The sequence below is a fragment of the Equus caballus genome, chromosome 16 (genome assembly GCF_041296265.1).
Source record: "Equus caballus isolate H_3958 breed thoroughbred chromosome 16, TB-T2T, whole genome shotgun sequence".
Taxonomy (NCBI): domain Eukaryota; kingdom Metazoa; phylum Chordata; class Mammalia; order Perissodactyla; family Equidae; genus Equus; species Equus caballus.
In genome coordinates this window covers 66,185,092-66,207,024 of record NC_091699.1, presented here as the reverse complement: position 1 = coordinate 66,207,024, position 21,933 = coordinate 66,185,092, and the positions used below count along the sequence as shown (strand labels likewise).

Genomic DNA, 21,933 nt, shown 5'->3' with positions numbered 1-21,933 from the left:
GCATGACCGTATATATAACATATAATAAAAATATAAATAATATAAATATGTACATAGGTATATCTAATATTCTGTATTATTATTTCAAGAAAGGAAAGACTACATTAAGCAGATACCCAGATACTTCACATGATTTCTAATATCAAACCCAGACAGATTGTACTCTGGGGAAAGGACAAACTTGTAGAGTAGATTCAGGGAAGGAAGCAGACGCCTTGAGAAAAACATATACTGTTTTACTTTGTATATATCTGTATACATATATATTTACCAAAAAGAAGAGAGGGAAACAGATTATAGATATGACACATTGGTAAATTCAACACCAATTTCTAGGTAAAAGTTAAGTCAATTAAAAACAAATGATCTGTGAATTCATAGAAAAGGTACAACTACTAGATTTCAGAAAGTGTCTAAAAGGACAGACATACAAGTCACTCTTAATTGCTTTTTTGATAAATTACCGGATTTCTAGATCAGGTGATTTTTTAAAAAATATCAAGGTCTTCATTAATTTGATCAAGACATTTGACCAAGACATTGGACAATCTTTACTGATTTCCTGTTGACAAACTGGAAAGCTGTCAGTAAAGAACGTGGGTCATGAGATTTTGCCCTGAGAGTGGCTTAGAGATGCCTGGCCTCCCTGTTCTGCACTTGTCCCCGTCCCTTTCAGAAAGCAGGTCAATATTTGGATGTGTACTGAAAAGGTATGCAAGTGCTTGAAAACTGAGGATCACATAATAAAAACGGAATTGAAGGTGATTTAGGCTAGTTGGAACAAACAGCTAAAACCAAGACAACTTCATTTATCATTATTAAATTCAAATTCAATTGTTTAGGTTAGAAAACAAAGAAGAACACAGGTGGGGAGACTTATCTGGATTTCTGTTAATATAAACATGAGTAGATTTTTACACAAACCAAATCTCTTACAAGGGAACAGAATGATGTAGCTATTAAACACTCTAATTTCTTTTTGGATTTCATTAATAGCAGGTTAATGTCAAGTCCGAGGGAGCTCATGGTCTTGTCCTAAACTATACTTCTCAGTTCACACCAGAGAATGGTATCTAACAGGTGCTTCACCGATAAGCCAAGAGGTGAGTGATCAGAGAATTTCCATGAAATTAAAACCAAAAAACCAAACCTCTCCTTTGGTACTTTGGATATTTGGTTTATGAGAGAAAGATTTTGGGGCCACCCTGAGAACAGTCTTTATTTAAAGGGCTTTTGTAGAAGAGAGAATAGACTCATGTTGCATTGTTCTAGCAGGTGGTAGGAATTGTTATAAGGATGTGGAATGCAATTCAGCGTGAACTTTTTTTTTTTAAAGATTGACACCTGAACTAACAACTGTTGCCAATCTTCTTTTTTTTCCTGCTTTTTCTCCCCAAATCCCCCTAGTACATAGCTGTATATGTTTTAGTTGTGGGTCCTTCTAGTTGAGGACACTGCCTCAACATGGCCTAATGAGTGGTACCATGTCCGCGCCCAGGATCCAAACTGACAAAACCCTGGGCAGCTGAAGCGGAGTGTGTGAACTTAACCACTCGGCCATGGGGCCAGCCGCATGAAGAAATTTTTATCAGAACTGTGAAAATGGAGTGGAAATCCTTAGGAGGCAGTGAGCTCCTGTGATTATTAGTGTTCAGACGTGTAACCGATGGCTCTCCAGGTAGGGATTTTTGCATGGGATGAAAGTTGAACTGAATGGTGTTCTAAAGACTTCAAACTCTAAGGTGATCTGAGCTTGTAGACTCAGTTTATGCTTTCTTTTTAACTCCAAAAGCTAACTTTTAATATCTTAAAATCACCCTTGTATTACAAGATGCCTCGGTGAAGATAGTAAACAGAATCTATTGGGAGGAGGTGAAATGCATTTGGCTTGCTAGTCTTTGATGGGTCTTAGCTGAGATTTACATTAACCATGATATATATATATATATATATGTCAGTGTGAGGTCTATCTCTACTTATGATTGTTGCTTTGTGCTATTTTTGATGTTGTCATTCTTCAAATATTTCAATCTTTCTTTTAACTCCCCTCAGAATTAGCTTTAACAATAAATAAAAACTTTCAGTCATTAACATTTCAGTATGCTTTTAAATAACCAGAACAAAAGTTTTGCATTTGAATTGAATTCTGATTTTAGGTGGCATGCAGATTGTTGCTGTAAACTTCCACAGCATAGGCACGTAGGCAACATTGTTTGGCAAGTTTACACTTTGCTTTAATACTACCAGTATGGCCATGTTTTTTGAATATTTACCCTTTGTGGGACATACTTCTGGTCACTTTATGTGCTTTATCTCATGTAATCCTCACAAAAATGCTGATAGGTACTCCCGTTTTATAGATGGGGAGACTCAGGTTTAGAGAGTTCAAGTTATTTGCCATGGTGATTTAGAGCAAATGGTTTTCCCACTATACCGCATATGGTATAGAGTAGTGAGATTTATTTTGAGTCCACAAGAATCTGCAGTTCCATTCCACTCTCCCCCTCCAGCCACCCAGGAGCAGACACTTCAGGAATTTCCTTTTACTCTTGCCTTTTTTTCTTTTTGACCAGCTACACTTGAGGGGGAAAAAAAATCAGGCTTTGTTTTTTGTCTCATCATTCCTTCTACCTAGCCTATTTTCAAGTTTTATTTCTAAACATTTAGGATCCTTCCAAAAGCTAAATTTTAAAAGTTTTGTACTCAGGTGAGTCCAAACTATGTCATGTTCCCAAACATCATCCTTTCAAGTACTCCTAAAATGTCTTCAAGCCTCATCTAAGATAGTCAATCAGCTAAGACCACTCCTTGGAGTCCATAATGGGTAGAGTCCTGACCTAGCTTACATGGAGAATAGCCAAAGAAAGACTGCCAGCCTACTGAAACATGAAGTGATGTAAGAACACATTCAGAGGGATGTACATGGAGCAGGAGTGAATTAATCAGACTGTAGGGGGTCAACTAGCTGATCTGTTGTATTTCTATGGAACGTAGACTACCATGGGTGAGTGTATTATTAAAAGTTTTTCAATGTAAATATTATAAAAGACATTCTGCAGTCAGAGCAGATTCCTTACCTTTTTATTCGTTCCAGCCATGCAGGATTAGTCATTGATTTCAGCAACAAGGAACACATACAATATCATCACCTGCCATTGGCTGCTTCTCTCTTGTTCACTAAGCAGGCTACAGGAGGTGGCAAGGTTACTTAGTGGGATGTATTAATTCAACCAAGCATCTAAATACACAGCCAAGCTTATTGAGATAAGGCTGTGACATATCTGTAACAATTTTCTTCCCTCTTCTTGTTTATATGAGTAAATTTGCCTGCCTCTTGGATAAATCCTTTGAGAGTCACTCTCATTGGATATCCTATTGCAAAGGGGCCAGACATGGTATCTTAATCATTAGTTCTTTATTAGCTTAGGGACCATAGGGAAAATACGTTAGACAGTGAAATCCTTTTTTCTTTCTCTCTGTTTCCATCTCTCTCTGTCTCCCTCCCTCCCTTCCTGCCTCCCTTATGTTCACTCTTATGTCCATTCTTAACAGAGTTTAGCGTGAATATAAATTAGCTCCTAAAATCACAGAATGGGAGAAGTCCTCTCTATGCTATAGTTCTTTAGGGAAACGAATCATAAAGAAATTATTTTGGTGCAAAGGTGCTCCAAATTTCCATTGAAAAGTCTCTAGCAAAAAGTCTCATGCTTATTCAGAGACATGATTATCTGATTGGATGCAGGGCTTGGCAGAAATCACTTTTCAGCTCAGACATGGGATGGCGACAGAGTCTCATTACGTTAATTTTATTTACAGGGCAGCCCAGTTTCCTGTGCTGTGAGCTGGGTGCTTATTCAGCTGCCTTGGCTTAGGTGGGTTTGCAGCACAGCGTATTTTTGTTTCCGAACCATTTTGGCCCTGGAAAGATGTCTGGCCTCGTTTCACTTTCATAACTGATGAAAGCCACAGAAGTTTCCAGGGAGCCCAAGCAGGCGACTTGTGGGGCCCATCCTTGTACCATGTGAATGGCTGCTAGAAGGTGGGTTCGGAAGAGGAGGAAGGGCATGTTGTCATTGAATGTGGCATTGACCTCTGTGTGCCACACCTCCGAGGCAGGGCTTATAGCCATTAGAGTCCTAGATCTGCTACTTTTCTTCTTGGTTTTTAGATGTGAAGTCTTAGTACACCCTCTTGCTCTCCCCCGGATGCTCTCTCTGTTAGTACTTATTACAAAGGATGGGAGAAAAACTGAAAAAGAGTCTGGGTTTGACTTTGAGGTCACTACTACTGATTTTGTTCCATTTGTTCATTCAAGTACAAATCTTCTCACAAATTACAGGGTGCCTACACATATATTCTCTCATATAAGCATCACAACTTATGGAGGAAGGAAGTGGAGACATTGATGACATGTCCATTTCATAAAGGAGGTTCAAAGGGGCCCGGGGATTACTGCAGGTCACACACTTGAAAGCTCTGGAGCTGGGATGTAAACCTGTCTCTAGACAAATAGTCAATGATCTTTTTTCTTATTCAAGAATGGTCTTAATCAAAATTAATATATTAGTGATTATATTAATGTTTAGAAATTATTAAATTTGTCATAAACATTATATCACATTTGGAAAACAATTATAGATTAGCCTGTACTCACATCACAAGAATATACTAATGATTGCTGAGAAATGAAATCACAGCTAAATTTAAATTTGTATTCAGCAACAAAAATTAAACATCCTTTCAAAATATTTGCAGCAGACAAAATCATATATTATGTTGGGTATGGCTGCACTGAAAAGGCTGTAAATGAACGGGACTGAAGTCTCCTGATATAAGAGTTTCGGGGCTGACAAAGGTCTCCAAACAGCCCTGTGTTGATGATACAAGGTTAGCTGCTTCCAAAAGCTGATGTGTTTGCACTTATGGACTGTGAAAATGCACTTATTCCTGCACATATAAGGCATGAACTATTACTAGAGCTCATCCCAAACTAACTCAGACCAGGAGCTCCTGTTTACCAAGCCTATGCTATCTTTGGGGCCAGTACTAAGCGCTTTGCTGATGTTATTTTGTAATTTACTAGTCACTACCAGGCAGCAGGTTAGGTACCATTAGCCTGATGAAGACATGGAGGCCCAAAGAGAAAAGCATTTGCTTAGTAACTAAGAAGCTGAGGTTGGAACGCTGGCCTAGCTCAAAAGCCCATGCTTGCACCTCGATCTCCCACAGCCACTGCTCTAGGCATCTAGCAGGATCTCCTGCTACCAGAAGCTGCCTCCCTTTGTCTTCTTAGCTCAGAGCTTCTTTAGTCCTCTAAAAACCAGGAAGTAAGGGAGACCTCAGAAGCTCCTACTCTCGTTACGGCCTCCCCTGCCTCCCCAAAAAGTGACAAAACTCAGGTTCCAATTGGAATTGAAATGTCAGACGTTTATATTTGTTTTAGCACTGTTTTGGTGAAATGGGAACTTTTAACAATTATCCCTATCTTTCATTCCAGAAAAAAGAAAAACAAAATAGAGACAGGAAAAAAAAAAAGAGAGAAAGAAAAGCAAGCATTTGCTTCTGTGGGTAGACATAGAAAGGCTAAAATATTTCTCCTATCCTGAAGTTCTGGGTAATTGCCTCAATTTTCCACTCCTCTTTTCATGTGCAGACAGTCTCATTTTTTTGAGAGCTTTTTCTGCCAATAAGGTTCCAATATATTTGAAGTTTTCGATTGTCTCAAGTTGAATGTAATAAGATCTTTTTCTTTGGGGCCTCTTACAAATGTATTTTAGAAGCATCATTAAAATATGCATACTTGACTGGGCAGTGTTAGCAGTGTTCACATCCCCTCAACAGAGCAGCTTTGTGGGATGATGGAAACTGTGCAGCAAGTTAGGACTACAATAAACCATTAACACTGACCATCAAGTATAAATGTCATTCCTCTGGCCCCCCTCCCACCCCAGAAAAAATTAAGCTGGATTTTGAACTGAACACTTCTCAAGTGTTATTTTAAAAATATAATTGTCTTGATTTTTCTCAGATACTCAAAATTAAATTTCCATTTTTCTGGACTTTTACGGTTGGCAAATGAAAACAGAGTATTTCAGAATGTATTTCTTCAGCAGCTGAGATTGTTTTCTGCAACGTTTTGTTCAAAAACAATTTCCATAGGAGAATCATCAACCAGAAAATCAGGACTGATACAGAGAAAGCTACAGCCAGATGGGGACCACAGTTGGGTGGCAAAGTGTTTGGAATATAAGGAAGAAATAGTCTGTAAATTTCATAATGGGGAAATTGGATGAGCAGTTCAAATTTATGATCTCAACCCTGTTATTGAGCCAAAGGCAACTCTTGGCGCTTGAGCCCTAGTGCATCTTCCTTGTTCTACTAGATTTCCTGACTTCAGGGAACCCAGCTGGTGAATGAGAAAAGCGATAGTAATAGTCACGGTTCAAATCTACAGCTGAGTTCACCTAACTTTTCTCATTACCATTTTAATTAATCTCAGAAACTTGAACCTTTAGAAATTTGCTTTTATATAGAGAATATCTTATCTTAAAAATAATGTAAAGCTATATTACTACATATTTTTATATGCATAATATATTGAAAGATTTCATCTACATTCAATGCTTACAGATTTTAGCAGATAAACTCCGACATACAGTCAAGAAAATATGCCTTTTTTTAGTGTCCAGGAGTAGTTGATAAACCATTGGAAAATTAGCAAAAAGTACTCCTGCGTCATTTTCTCCTTACTGTTCAAAATGTTGTAAGCAAGATTGGGACATGTAATGCAGAGAAAGCGGGAAAGTTTGGGTCCGGCCTTCAGAGGTAGTAGGTGGTTTTCAGGGAGACCTGAAGCTCTGTGAGAAAATAATAATAAAATAACTACTCTACCAAATAAAAAATTGAGGCCTGACCCAGGAGAGCAGGTGAAGAAATGGTGGGTTTGTCTTGCCCTTTTATTTCTTTGGCATTAGTTGTCCATTCATTCATTCAGTCAGTCATTTGACAATGAGTGCCCATTTTCTGCCAGGCATAGAGCTAATTGCTGGGAACAAAACAGTGAATAAGATTGAGATAGTCCGTTCTCCATGGAGTAAAGTGGAGGATACCGATAAACAAACGGGCAGTTGCATAAAGTGTGCCAAGCCCATGATAAAATTGTATAGAGAGATGAGGGTGCGTATAGCAAAAGCATCTAACCCAGACTGTGGGGTGAGGGTAGGGGGCCATGAGGCTTCTCTGAGGAAGTGATATTTGTCCTGAAACCTGAAGAGTTGGTCAGGCAAAGGAAGACACACTTATTAAGGTGAGATATTGTCTCCCCTCAAACATGTATCTAAAATATGAGATGCACGGAATAGAAGAATGCTCCAGAAGAATCTTCTGTGAGGGTCATTTTATCTCTACTAGGAGATAAAGTGCCAGCTCAGGGCATTTGTTTGTATGCATATGAAACTTGAGACATATTAGTTGAATCCACCTAGTCTCATTGCTAAGTTTAGAGCTATCTTTAGCTATTTCTACTCAAGGATATTCAACTAATCCATCTTTGTCTGGATTGACTCGTTCAGAGTTGGACTGACAGTTGTGTGGACAAAGGCTGATGTCACACTGACCTTTGGTCTTGTGTTCAGATAGTAAGAATTTATTCTTTCTAGTCTCTACGATTATCCTAAAATCACTGAAAAGTCAGGGCATCTAAAAGTTTAATAGAACCCCTAGAGAAGAATTTCAGTTTCCTTGTACCTGTCATTGGTTGACACTTTAAAAATATATTTTGAAGTCTTTAGGCTTAGTTGATTTGGGAATTTTAGATGGAAACATAAATTCTGAAAATGTCTACTGTTTTCTCTCCTTTGCCTGTATTAAAAAAAAAAACCTCAATAGAAAAATATTACATAGTAGTAAAGAAATCAGTGTGAAAAGCAAATTATCCTATTTTTTTGAATTTGTAATTCTGTATACCTTCTGAAATTGTGTGAATTCCTATTTTACATTTGTATTCACTTGTTCAGGTTTCCATGACACCAGGTGAGGGGCTACATTCAATAAGTTTCCATCTTCTGCCCAAACAAGCTGAATGACTCACAGCCTTTTTTGTATTGAATATTGCATCAGCTTTTAAGCCACACAAAAGGACAAATAAGTCCTTATTGGAATTATGTAATGTAAAAGAAATCGCTTAATAGTTCCATAGCAAAATCCTAGAAATATTGCTGAATATGTTGTAAATAGTGGCAAATTTTAAAACTAGAGCTAACTTTAACCTGCTATTTCAATGGGAGTTCATTAAAATGCTACTAAAGGGTTTCATGGAAAATGGATTTGCTTTGGTCCAATTCAATAAACATGAATTAAGCTCCCACTATGCAAAGTTCTTTGGAACTTTGCCTTTCAATCTAACCGTTCCACTCTTCTGGATCCCTTAGAGCTTAATGCTATATTGTTGGGCATTGTATTAATTAGAAAAGAGACTAAGCTGCTGTAACAAAGAGACCTGAACATTTAGTCATTCAGGTATGATAGAAGCTTGTTTCTCTCTCTTGATACAGCGAGATAGGCAGGTGACTTAGCTGTGATGGGTGTCTTTACTCTGTGAGGTCCCCTAGAAATCCAGATTTCTTCTGTATTGTTTCTCTTCTATCTCCAAGAGTGTTGCCCGCTTCCATCTGGTTGGAACTACTTCATGAGCACCATGTCCTTCCCTTTATATGAAAGGCAAATTACTTCCTTATAAAAATGTCACCTGTTACAACACGGAGAGGAGAATGGTAGTGTTATTACAAAATGAAGAAGGAAAGAATGGAGAGTGGGAGGCAGCATCTAGATTTTTTCCCAATTATTTCTATTATAAATATTATATAGAACTTTCTTGTACAGCATATCAATATTAATGTGTATATTTGATAACTGATTTGAAATAAATATGAAATAGGTAAAAATATAGTGTACTTTTACAGTTTTTGATCTATACTTTCTTTTCTCTTTTTTTTTTAAGATTTTACTTTTCATTTTTCTCCCAAAATCTCCCTGGTACATAGTTGTATAGTTTTAGTTGTGGGTCCTTCTAGTTATGGCATGTGTGATGCCGCCTCAGGGTGGCTTGAGGAGTGGAGCCGTGTCCGCGCCCGGCATCCGAACTGGCGAAACCCTGGACTGCTGAAGTGGAGCACGCGAACTTAACCACTCGACCATGGGGTCGGCCCCTGATGTATACTTTCTAATTGCTTTTCAGAAAGTTTCCTTTTTGGTTATATGGTTATTTCTTCTTGGTTATTTTATTCTTTGGCAATTCTTTAGTTTAAAATGGCATTTCATCATGGTATTCATTTGCATTTATTTCACTACTAGTAAGCTTGAATATTTTCCAGGATTGTTGACCATTTATATGTATTTTCTTATTTACCTATTGATATCCTCAGCTAATTTTTCTTAGAATTTTTTTTCTGATATGTCAAATTCTAATCACCTCCTGTCATACATATGGCACATATTTTTCCATTTTATCATTTTTCTTTTAATTGTATTCTTCATACAGACTTTTTCCTTTTTATGTGTTTATATCTATCCATATTTTCTGTGATATCTTGTTTTTCTTTTTTTTTGTTTTTTGTTTGTTTTGCATAGTAAGGCTTACACAAAATTGAATTGACATGTATAATTGCCACTTTTTCTTTTAATTCTTCTTTTTGCTTTTTTCTGTTACATCTTAAATTTCTATGTGGTTGAAAAGTGACAAATATTTTTTACTGAATTAGTCAACAATTGTTTTTTATTGATTGTTGAGCGTATGCCAGGCATTCTGCTAAGTAGACACCATAGACCTAAGAGAGAGCTTGTGCACTGAGCATAGTACCAATGAATTCTATCTTTCTCCAAGAGTTTGAAATACCATTTTTCCGTATATAAATCCTTATATATTTTGGATCTAGTTTTGGCTTTCTCTCCCATTAGATTCTGTTGCTTTCTATTATAGTATCAGCCTTAGGATTGGGGGCAATATTTTCTAATTAATACAAAAAATCAAACAAAACTTAAGACAATGAAACAAATCTCACCTAAATTCCTGGTATGATGGTGATAATGCTAGTATTATTTTTCTACATAGTTCTGAGGAAGCTATTAAAAAGAGGTGAAATAAGAAAATATGTATTATGTTTTTGTTAATATATTTCAATACTCAATTGTTAGATAACCCTTCTTTTGTTTTTTTGGTGAGGAAGATTGTCACTGACCTAATACCTGTGCCAGCCTTCCTCTGTTTTGTATGTGGGATGCCACCTCAGCATGGCTTGATGGGTGGTGTGTAGGTCCATGCCTGGGATCCAAACCTGCGAACCCCAGACTGCTGAAGCAGAGCACACGACCCTAACCACTATACCACTGGGCAAGCCCCAGGATAGCCAATTTTTAATCGAAAGAATCAGGTTTGGCAGCGCAGTCTTTGAACTGTCATCATAATATGATAGGACCCCAGATAACTGAGTATAATAAAAAGTATTATAGTAGTTTATGAGCAGAAATTCCAGTAATTGGAACTACTGCCATTACTCACATATATTCTTTTCTGCTTTCATCTTTAATCATTTTTGTACTGTGGAAAATTGCTACATGAGTAAGTTCTGATGCATTATGTCTGTGTGTGATTAAATATTTGCCCTCATTAATTGGTAACTATTTTTTATTTCAGTGCCCTGTGTAGTTATCTTTTTCAATATTCTAGACTTATATACATGCATATTACATAGACTTCCTATTTACAAATACATACTTGCCCTGTAAAAATTAGTTTGATACATAATTTTGTCATCTCAATTATACTTGTTGCCAAGGTAGTTGAGTGTTTCCCTGTTATTAGTCCAAGTATATCAATTTGTTGTCAGATTTCATCTACTATCATCAGTGACTATATTCTGTTATTATACTACATTGCAATCATCCTATTTTCAATCAAAGACTATTTACAAAATTTAAAGTCTCATAAAAATGAACTACCATCAATTACAGTTTGAGCCACATGATCTTCGCTAGATAGATACTGTGTGACTCTTTTTGCAGCCACATTTGAATCTGTATCTTAGTGATAGATTTTCTGATGGTTAATTCTCTAACCTTCAAAATATTAGTGATTTAAAGACAAGCATTTTTTCGTGATCTGACTTATATTGGTTATGATCTGAGCTACAAACTTATCCATGGAACTCATGTCTCCATTTGGTGATATGTGAGTCTTGCAACTGAATCATATTTATCCCTCACTTTGTGCCATCATTGTATCATTTAATTGGCATTTTGGGTGAAATACTAGGAAATGTTTTCTATTTCCTTATTAAATTTAAAGCTTTTTTAAAAATGAAATTTTATTTATATTTTTACTGTGATTTTCCATTAGCAATTACAGGTGACTGTGCCAAAACCAGATTTCAAATCACTATATTAATACAGTTCTCTTTACACAATCTTACACAAAGTTCCAAAATTATATCAGTTCATCACAGTAATCCTGTGAAGAAGTGACAATGTGTAACAATGTTTTGTAGTTTGTGGACACTGGGAGGTTCAGAGATGTTTAGCGACAGCTGAAGTCACACAGTTGGAAAATGTCAGAGACATTCTTGAATTCCAGCCTCTAACTATAAGTGAGGGACTCCTTTCAGTATATAAAGAAAACCTCCCCCCAAACAAAAAAAGCTTTATAGTAGGATATTGACTGATTTAACCTTATAGAATATTATCATTTATCAAAAATATTGGCTTGAATAGAGAATATATCATAATTACATTGTAAAAGCTTTACTTAGTGAATGATATTGGTTACAATAAATAGTGAAAATTTGTTCATTCTGTATTGATCATTGGCTTGCCTTCAGATTTTGTTTTACTCTGCTTTTGAGTTGATGATTCTAATCTAATACTAATGAAACAATTTTGTTCATTTTTCTTGATTATATTAAGCTTTTTTATTTTAAAATGGTTACTTTGTATTAATTTAAGATGTGTTTATTTATTTTATTTTATTTTTGGGGGGAGGAAGACTAGCCCTGATCTAACATCTGCTGCCAATCCTCCTCTTTTTTGCTGAGGAAGACTGGCCCTGAGCTAACATCCATGACCATCTTCCTCTACTTTATATGTGGGATGCCTGCCACAGCATGGCTTGAGAAGCCATGCATAGGTCTGCACCCGGGATCTGAATCAGTGAACTCCAGGCTGCCAAAGTGGAATGTGCAAACTTAACCACTGTGCCACTGGACCGGCCCCGAGATGTGTTTATTATAGGAAATTTTGAACACATTAAAGAAAATGAATTATAGGTAATTTCAGCATCTATAGATGACAAATATTGGAGATATCTTTTTTCAATCTATACGCATATGTATATATATGCATGAACACACGTATACACACATATTTAAATAGAAATGTATACAAACATTTTCTCTTTTTGAACAAAATTAAGAATGTACTCTTTATTTAGAATACATTAAGCATATTATAAGAGTTTCACATAATCTTTGATAATATGGTTTTAAAATTTGCATTACATCAATTTAAGCAAACCGTGTTTATTCCTCCCTTTACCTCTGTTTTCACTGAATTGCTCAAACTAAATTTTTTATTACTACTAATAAATTTTAATATAATAATAGTAAAATTTAGCGATTTTATAACTAAAGTACTACGACGATAGAAAAGAAAAAGTAGCAACTTTTACCAAAAGAAAATTGTAGTTAATAATATATACTTTGTCTCATTAAGCAAGATAAAGCAGTGATGCCAATAATAATGGACTTTTAAGCTCATATAAATCAGTAAGAAATAAGATGGTGGAAGCACTTTAGAAGACATAGATGGCTGAGGAATGGGCCCTGTGATGTTCCAAGGAGGTTTTGAGCGCTGACAATCTTGTGGCTTTTGCAGGAATAAGCATCTTTGGATAGCCAAGCACCATGGCCCAAAGGGTCTCTAATGCTACACGCGTAACCAGCTCCTCCTCATGATGAGGGTAGGTCTAGGAGAATTTCTGGTCGCGGGACTAGAGGTAGAAGATTAGGTGGTGCTGCTTCTCCTTCTATTTTGGCCATACACAGCATATAAGCCTTTGACCTTTTTCAAGGACTTGGCCTTGAATGTTCAGCATAATGCCTCTTTTGTGTGTAGGTTAAGGAAGATTGTGAGAACATTTTTCTTTTAGCTCTTAATTCCTCTAACTACTTCCAAGTTTGGCCAGCTAGAAAACCCTAGTGAGCATCTTTAAATTAAAAAAAAAATTGACTTTAAATCAAGAATGACAAAAGATGTTGATGCCGCCCTTGTAAGATGGTAAATCAAGAAAACTTTTCTATCTTCTCTTCCTGCAGGGGTATATGAGAGAGGAGAAAACTTTTGTTTTGAATTGTATGTGACTTTCAGTCTAGATTATTACTGTTTATTCATGTAATTTCATAAATCATTTTGAGATTTGCATAACATTTCTTTGCCGTATTGTAAACAATTATTTTCATCTGGGATGAGGTCCCTTTCATTAATTGCTCAGGTATGATTTTCTTTTCCTATTTCTTTCTTCAATCTAGTCTCAGTTGTCTTAGAACTTGCTATAATTACTTAAAATGTCTGACTTGTAGATAAGATCCTTACCTCGTTTTCAAGGCTAGCAAAACATTTTCCCCATTGTTCATTTTGGCTTTTGATTTCAACAGGAATTGGGAGTGGAGGAGACTTAAACATATGGAGTCAGTTTACTGTGTGAACTAGGCCTTGGAAACATGGCTTTGCAGCATGTTCTGGTGTGGGGATCGATCCTAATTTATTTAAATATTTATTTCTATTTTTCACATTTAGTTTGTTTCTAAATTTTGCTTTAATCAATAATGCTATAACAGCTTGTATGTATCTTTAACTTTATGCATATATCTCATTTTCTCTGTCTTGTATTTATTCCCTCTTAACTCTAAGAAACTCAACAATACGCTATTTCAAGGCAGCTTTTAAAGTGACATAGGACACAGAATAATGGTGGCCAGTTATAGATCAGAAAACCAGTCTGTTAAAAGTGCACTTCTCTCCCTCCTCTCTCCTGCCTCTGCATAATTCCAACTGAGAACTAGGGAGCAGACTCAGTAGAAGGTGTAAATTTGAAGGAGATATTTGTATTCCTGTATGTCTGTAGTCTTTATCCTTTCAGACATTTACAACAATCAAATCTTTAGCCTATAAGGAGACTTAGAGTGAGTTAAATTCAACTAATATTTATCAAATATTTATTATGTGCTAAACAATGTACCAGATGGTGGGAAGGCAGGAAATAGAAAAAATAGGAGACAAAATTCTTGTCTTCAGGTGCTTACTGGTTTCATTGGGAAGGAAAGTCATGCAATTTTCAAACTTAAGAATAAGTGTCAAGTGCTCGCTTCGGCAGCACATATACTAAAATTGGAACAATACAGAGAAGATTAGTATGGCCCCTGTGCAAGGATGACATGCAAATTCGTGAAGCGTTCCATATTTTTATCTCACAAGGTTGTAATCTATCATAACCTTAATAAAAAAAAAAGAATGTGTCAAATGTGTTAAGTAGATAATAACATCTATTGACTATAAGAGTAAGGAGAGCTATTGGTGGCTGATTTATTTTATTTTTTAAATTATTTTACTGAGGTCACATTGGTTTAGAAACATTGTATAAATTTCAGGTGTACATCATTATATTTTGTCTTCTGTATAGACTGCATCATGTTCACCACCGAAAGTCTAATTTCCATCCGTCACGGTACATATGTGCCTCTTTACCCCTTTCACTCTCCTCCCAACCCCCTTCTTCTCTGGTAACTACCAGTCTGCTTTCCTTATCCATGTGTTTGTTTGTTTAGCTTCCTCTTATGAGTGAAATCATATGGTATTTGTCTTTCTCTGTCTGACTTATTTTGCTTAGCATAATATCCTCAAGGTCCATCCATTGTCATCACAAATGGCACAATTTCATCTTTTTTATGAGTAATATTCCATTGTATACATATATCAAGTCTTCTTTATCCATTTATCCATTGATGGGCACTTGGGTTGCTTCCAGGTCTTCGCTGTTGTGAATAATGCTGCAATGAACATAGGGCTGCATATATATTTTCAAATTAGTATTTTCATGTTCTTTGGATAAATGCCCATAAGTGGAATAGCTGTATCATATGATAGTTCCTTTTAATTTTTTGAGAAATCTCCATACTGTTTTCCATAGTGGCTGTACTATACTGATGGCTGATTTAAATGTACACTGATCAATTGTTTGGATGATGGGTTGTAGTCATTACTATACCAAGAAAATTGATTTTCAGATGGGTTTGTAAAACTTCTTTTATTCTTAATATATTTACTTTTAATTTAATTACCTAAGTAACAACTGTGTATATTTGTACAAATTCAAATAATAAAGAAGTATTTAGAATAAAACAGAAAGTCTCCCTTCACTCAATTCCTTCCTTAGAAGTAACCACTTTGTATATATTCAAAACCACGTATATATGGTTCTATTCTGTGTTTTTGAGTTTTGTAATTCTGGAATTTGGACCATACTGTATGCATTGTTTTACAATTAGCTTTTTAATTTATTTTTTTACTTAATAAATCTAGAGAGTCTTTTGTGTCAGTAACTATAGACGTAAGTCAATATTTTAACTGCAAATTACAATTTCATGAGCTGAATAAATGAGTATTTTTGGGGAAGTTTGTTACTCAGTGACATATAAACAGAACATCCAATGAGAATGGGAATTTTGCATGGCTCTTAGCCTCAGTTTGTCATCTTCATTTGATGTTTTACACACACACACACAAGTACATATCATATACATGTCTTCCCCTTGTTTAACAGAATCTTTTAAATAACCATCTTTCAAATAAATATGGCATGCATAAGCAGTGGGGGTATTAAGTAAATGGGCGGGGGTTTGGGTTGGAGGGAAGGAAAAATTATTCTTATTCTATGTGATTCATTTTCCCAGATAGACTGAAAAAAGTGTCTGATGAACGTCAGACTGGGGGCCCCAAAACAGTGATCTGGATTTTATTCCATAGCATAAGATTCTGTTTCTTCCTGAGGGAGGCAGGGCAGGGGACCATGCAGTACACATGGCTGTGTAGGTCACAGAGTGTTAGGAGACTTTGTACCCATTGGCAGCAGTTTTGACTTCTTTTCCTCTATCTACTGTATAAAAAGAAACTTTTTTTTCAACTTCATTCTTCCTGTCACAAGCTTTCTCACTTAGACCTCAAAACAACTTGATTCATTGCAGTCCCTGTCCACCTAGCCCCATCCTTAATGAAACAGATGAGCCCGGCTGACAAGTGAGTTTCACTTGTGTCTGCAGCATCAACTTGTAGCCTTTGGGGTATGTTTGCAACCAAATTTCAGTCATATTTATGAGCTGGAACCTAGCTCCCCTGAAAAGAGACTTATAAAGGTGCCAGGCATGCTTGGTTACCTCGCTGGTACTCAAGGGAGTACTAATGGTGGAATGTAGTACACTGATTCAAAAAAGAAGGAAGTTTCTTACCAAACTTCTAGTACTCAGACATTCCTTTTAAAGTCATAGATATGCTCCATGGAGAGGTAATAAAGTCAACTCTCAAGGACAGATAGTCTTCCACTCCCATACTCCCTTCCTTAGCGTGTAATAACCAAAAGGGAAGACCTTGCTTTCCTGGGAACAGCACAGTCCACAATCTTCCTTTCACAGAAAACGCTGAGCAATTACTTGATGAGTTCATTAGCCAGCAGTCCTTGAGCCATGCCTTGAAGATTAGTTGGATGAATTTTTTAAATTAATGCATATTCAATGGATGTTTTCAAAGTTTCCAAGAAGAATGAAAGAAAAAAAATCTAAAGACTTATTCATATCACCATGGAGACTTCCAGGTACTGGGTGGAGGGCTGGGGAAAACACAGCTAATGGCAGCCAGAGATCTGAGAAAAGAATTTTGGGGATCTCTATTTCTTATAACAACATTGAAGACAGTGGCTCCATCTGCTGCAATGGTAAATCTCCCATCACTCAATTTTTCCTCCTCCTTCTTTCATAGCTGCCCTCATCTCCATCATAATTTCAGGTTACATGCTTCTTAGGAGGAGTTTTATTTTGCTGCTTAGTAGGATGTGGCATGCATAAGCACTGGAGGTTAAGTATATGCCACTCATGGCATATGAAACTAACCCTGGTATGGACAGCATTGACTTTGAAGGGGTGTTCTCCGTTCCTCATAACCTCCCACTGAGACCTACCTGGCTACTGCTGCTTTACGTAGCTGTCCAACAGTCTTCACCACCTCAACAGCTGATTCTGAGGTCACTCATAGACCTTCTGTGAACCAATAGTAGGAGTGATTGCCAGGCGTGGTGGAAAAGTTTGCCAGTCAAGAATAAACCACACCTCTCTGTGGACATCCAGTGGTGAAAGTGGATGGTAGTTACTGTCAAATTATCACCATGGAAACCAGGGACTGTACCAAGCTTTAGAAATTCACCAACAGGAGGTTAAAGTATTCAGAAATTCACTAGCAGGAAATTGATCTTTCCCTACACCTGAATAGAGGATGGCTAAGAAATAGGAAAGGTGGCGGAAGGAGAAAATAGCAGGCAAAGAAAGATTTTGGGGTAGAGTAATTTGTTTTATCCAGCACTTAGGGAAAATTCATAAAAACAGCAATTTCTCCTTTGAAATAGAAACTCCTTGCTAATTGTTGCAGAAGCTCTGCATTCATGATGTTAAATATGTCTGAGACTCTGTGATGATATTTTCTTTTTAAGGAAATCAGGAGACAGACTCTTTAATACCTTAATTTGGAAGAAACCAAACATTTCTTGAAACAAATTTGGATTCTTGAAGAATTAAGTGAAATGAAATCCCTTTATCAGCTCCAGCCTCTTTCCCCATCTCTTCATGGAATTTACTAGCATTTCCACTCATAGGCTTAGTTCTTTTCTCTAGTTTCTGAGCCAGTCCTCTTTGAGGGATGGAATTCTACTTTCTGCCCCTCCACTCTGGTGGAAGAGGAGCATTAAGCCCCCTTTTCAAGTATATTACCCTGAGAATGAGGGTCCTAGGACTCACCAAGACAGAATCCCTACATCTTATGTGTTTCTTACTGTCTTGCCAGTGGCTGGTTCTGATCATGGGATTCTACAGTGCAAAGGTGCTTTGTTGGCCAGCCTCTATAGAACTGGCCTTCTTTGCTATCCCTATCCTGACTTCCTCTATTAAAACTGAGTCTGCAGAGACTCCTCGTAACTCTAGCCTGGCTTCACTCTTAACAGAGCCCCTTTTTGGTGAAGGCCTCCATATCTAGAGGCTTCCAAGAACTCAGCTTCCTGTCTGGACTACTAAAGTTTAGTCATTTCCTCTGTTTCTAGGTGTTGAGCCTGGTCCACTTTCCAAGACCCCTTGCAACATTAGATCAGAGGTTGCAAACTCACATGACTTCTGAATGGAGAGGGCTGGGTCAGGATTGGGATGGACTGGAAAGTACATTCCTCATTTACAAGGGTGGCCACAAGTCATATCCTGCTGATTATTGCAATTTCAAGAAGAAGAAAGAATCTGAATTTTGGTGTGGAATTTCCTGATTTGAAAAGGTTAGCTACTAATTCATTTTTTTTTAAAAATGGCATGTGAGCCAAATAAACTCCATCTGCATCCTGACCTGCGACACAGCTGTAATGTGTGACTTCTATCTCAGACCATGTTCCTGAACTATGTAATAACCCTTGTGTCTGCGCTTTTGTCTAGGTGGCTAAGCCTGTGATGTCAGCCCCCTGAGGCTGGGACATCTTACTATCTGTTCTAGCCAAGCAGATGGTTTATCTCCAGAACCATCTAGCTTCCCCTGCATTTCCCATCTTGCCGCATACTGGGTATCAATGTATTCCCAAGGAGCAATACCTTGGAAATATGATTTTCTAATCCAAAAAATTATTATTAAACAACTCCAGTGTGCAAAGCACTGTGATGTTTGTTAACAATATAAACATCAAATATCAATAAGACATAGACTTTGTTCTCCACAAATATGGAGGACACACCATAAGGTGAACCTCCAATGAATAACATCCTTGTATAATCGCCTCTTGAGGACAGGCAGAACCTGTGACTTGCTTCTGACTAATACAATATGGCAAAAGTGATGGGATGTTGGTTCCTTGTTTAGGTTACATTGTATGTCAGAGGTGATGGAGTATCATGCCCATGATTGTATTTTGTTATATGAAACTCCTTATTAGCAGGCCAGAGCAAGGAAATCTCCTGTTGGCCTTGAAGAAGCAAACAACCATGCTATGAACTGCCTACCGGAAGGTTCATGTGGCAGGGAACTGTGGACAGCCTCTAGGACTTTAGGGCAGCCTCCAGACAACTGCCTGTAAGAAGCTTGGTGCCCTAGTCATACAGCTGCAAGGAATGAATTCTTCCAACAACCTGAATCAACTTGAAAGTGGATTCTTCCCTAGTTGAGCCTCCACCCTGGCCAACAGTTTGCTTACTGACTGTGAGATCCTGGCAAAGAGGAGTTAGCTAAGCTTTACCTGGATCCCTGTCTTATGGAAACTGTGAGATAACGCGTGTGTGTTGTTTTAAGCCATTAAGTGTGTGGTAATTTGTTATACAGCAATGGAAAATGAATAGAACAATTTACAGCTTACCATGGAAAATACAATACCCCATGCAACACACAAAAGAAGATGGAGAGACATTTGTTTACTTGAATTCCTTTTAGAGAGAGCGTGTACTTGTTTGGAAGAAAAGACTTGATTAGCTGAGTCCTAGGGCTGCCCCCAAGGCTACTGTGCAACCCCAAAGGAAGATGGTATTATTTTGCTTATCAAGAGAAAGGCCTTTGCTTGTGGATATTCTAGAGCTCATCAAGACTTTGAGTTCTCTCCTGGGTTCGTACTCCCTTGAAGTTGGTACCTCCTCCCTGCTCTGCTCTATATCCCACAGGGAGACTGGCTCCAGGAATCTGCTTCTTGCCAGATACCACCAATGGAAAGTACTGGCAGGAAAATTTGAGAGAAAGAGTAATGGTGGTGATGAGAGATGTCAGGGACTATCTCTTGGTCCTTCTCTAGCTCTAGTGATATCTTAGGCAGCAGCAACATGTCCTCCAAGGCTCCAGCTCCCATGGGAATGGCCTACTATGGTTTTAGCTTCTAGAGCTTCACTATGCAGTATGGTAACCACCATTGTATATAGCTCTATACAGCTATACACATTTAAATTAATTAAACCTAAATAAAATAAAAAATTCAGTTCTTCAGTTGTACTAGCCACTTTCCAGTGCTAAGTAGCCACATGTTATTAGTGGCTACCATATTGGATGGTGCAGATATAGATCATTTCCAGTATCTTAGAAAGTCCTATTGGACAGTGCCACACTAGAAAGTAATCTGTTCCATGGGCTCTGGTAACACTACTTCTTCTCTTTCCCCTTCTAGTCTAGGAGTGGTAGTGGCTGCTTGACGCTGCTAATCTCTGGGTTGTCTCACTCTTCTCTGAGTTCTCAGCAACTCTGTCACCTGTTTAACCCTTACCTGCATTGAGTCCCTCTGTTCTAAATGACCACATGATTTCTTTTCCTATCAGGCTTTGACTGAGATACCAGAAAAGGGAAGAATAGGATAGTCAACATTCCTATATTAGCTACCCATTATTATGTAACAAATTGCTCTCAAATTTAGCAGCTTCAAATGACAAACATGTATTATTTCACAGTTTTTGTGAGTCAGGAATCTGGGAAGCTGGTGGTTCTGAAGGCTTAATCTTTCATAAACTTGCAGTCAAAATGTTGGAAAGAGCTGAAGTCTCATCTGAAAGCTCAACTCAGGGAGGATTTGCTTCCAGGTTCACTTCTGTGGTTGTTGGCAGGACTTAGTTCCTCGCTGGGTGTTGGCTGGGACTCCTTGCCACGTGGGCCTCTCTGTAGACTTGAGTGTTGTATGGGACTGGCTCCTCTCAGAGCAAGAAATCAGAGAAAAAGGGAGAGAGAGAAATTGATTGATTGATTGAGAGAGAGACTGAGAGGGAGAGAGTATCCAAGATGGAAGATGTCATCTTTTATAACTTAAAATAGAAGTGATCTACTATCATTTCTACTCTACTTCCCTGACCACACAGATCAACCCTGGTGCAGTGTAGGAGGGAGTACACAGATTGAGAATGCCTGGTGGCAGGGATCATTAGAAGCCATCTTGGAAGCTGCCTACCACAAGTGCTCCACAGAGGTTGAGTGGATTTGACATATGGGAGATTGTTCCTCTTCTCTGTGACTTAAATGGGAAAGGGCAGAAATCACACAGCAAAGGGTGAATGAATGTCCCTGTGCAGAGGACATTGATGGGAACAGGCCAACACCTCAGTGATGCCATGTCAACTTTGAATTGTATATGGCATTCAAAGGACAATGCTCACTGTTTTAATTCAAATCCAAGAAATGATGGAAAATTGTAAAAATGTTATAGTACTTGCTCTGGAAAATGATTTGAAAACATTGATCTGCTTAAAATCAAGATTTGGGGCAAATGTTGTAACACTCAGATGTAATATTATGTCCAGAAGGACAAAAACATGCCTAGCTGAAGCAAAATGTCTTCTAAGCTTTCAGGTCGGCTGGTTCTGTTTTCACATTCTTGTGTGACGGTTTAGTGGCAGAAGCCCAGTGAGCCTCAGGTAGTTCTTCGCCATGTAGGGATTTCTACAAGGAAAGATTTAGAAAGCACAGTTCTTTATCTGTCAGCTGACAGATGATTAAGTCAGGGACTGGGTGGATGGGTGAGGATGAAAGGAGAGAGCACCTTCCTTTCAACTCTAGCCGGTGGTAAGGAGATGAGGCAGCCTGTTGAATATCCACCTGTTCCTCGCCCATGAAAGCGAACCTGAGGAATAAGTGGCAATG

At 37.7% G+C, this 21,933-nt stretch overlaps 1 protein-coding gene and 1 non-coding gene across 15 annotated transcripts in view; both read left to right on the top strand.

Annotated features, from left to right (window-relative positions):
• RBMS3 (RNA binding motif single stranded interacting protein 3) overlaps window positions 1-21,933 on the top strand; it is a 1,248,509-nt gene that overhangs the window by 305,808 nt on the left and 920,768 nt on the right. The gene's annotated exons all lie outside the window — the stretch shown is intronic.
• On the top strand, window positions 14,404-14,510 carry LOC111768503 (U6 spliceosomal RNA). Its single transcript, XR_002800903.1, has one exon. It is a non-coding gene; the product is annotated as a U6 spliceosomal RNA (small nuclear RNA).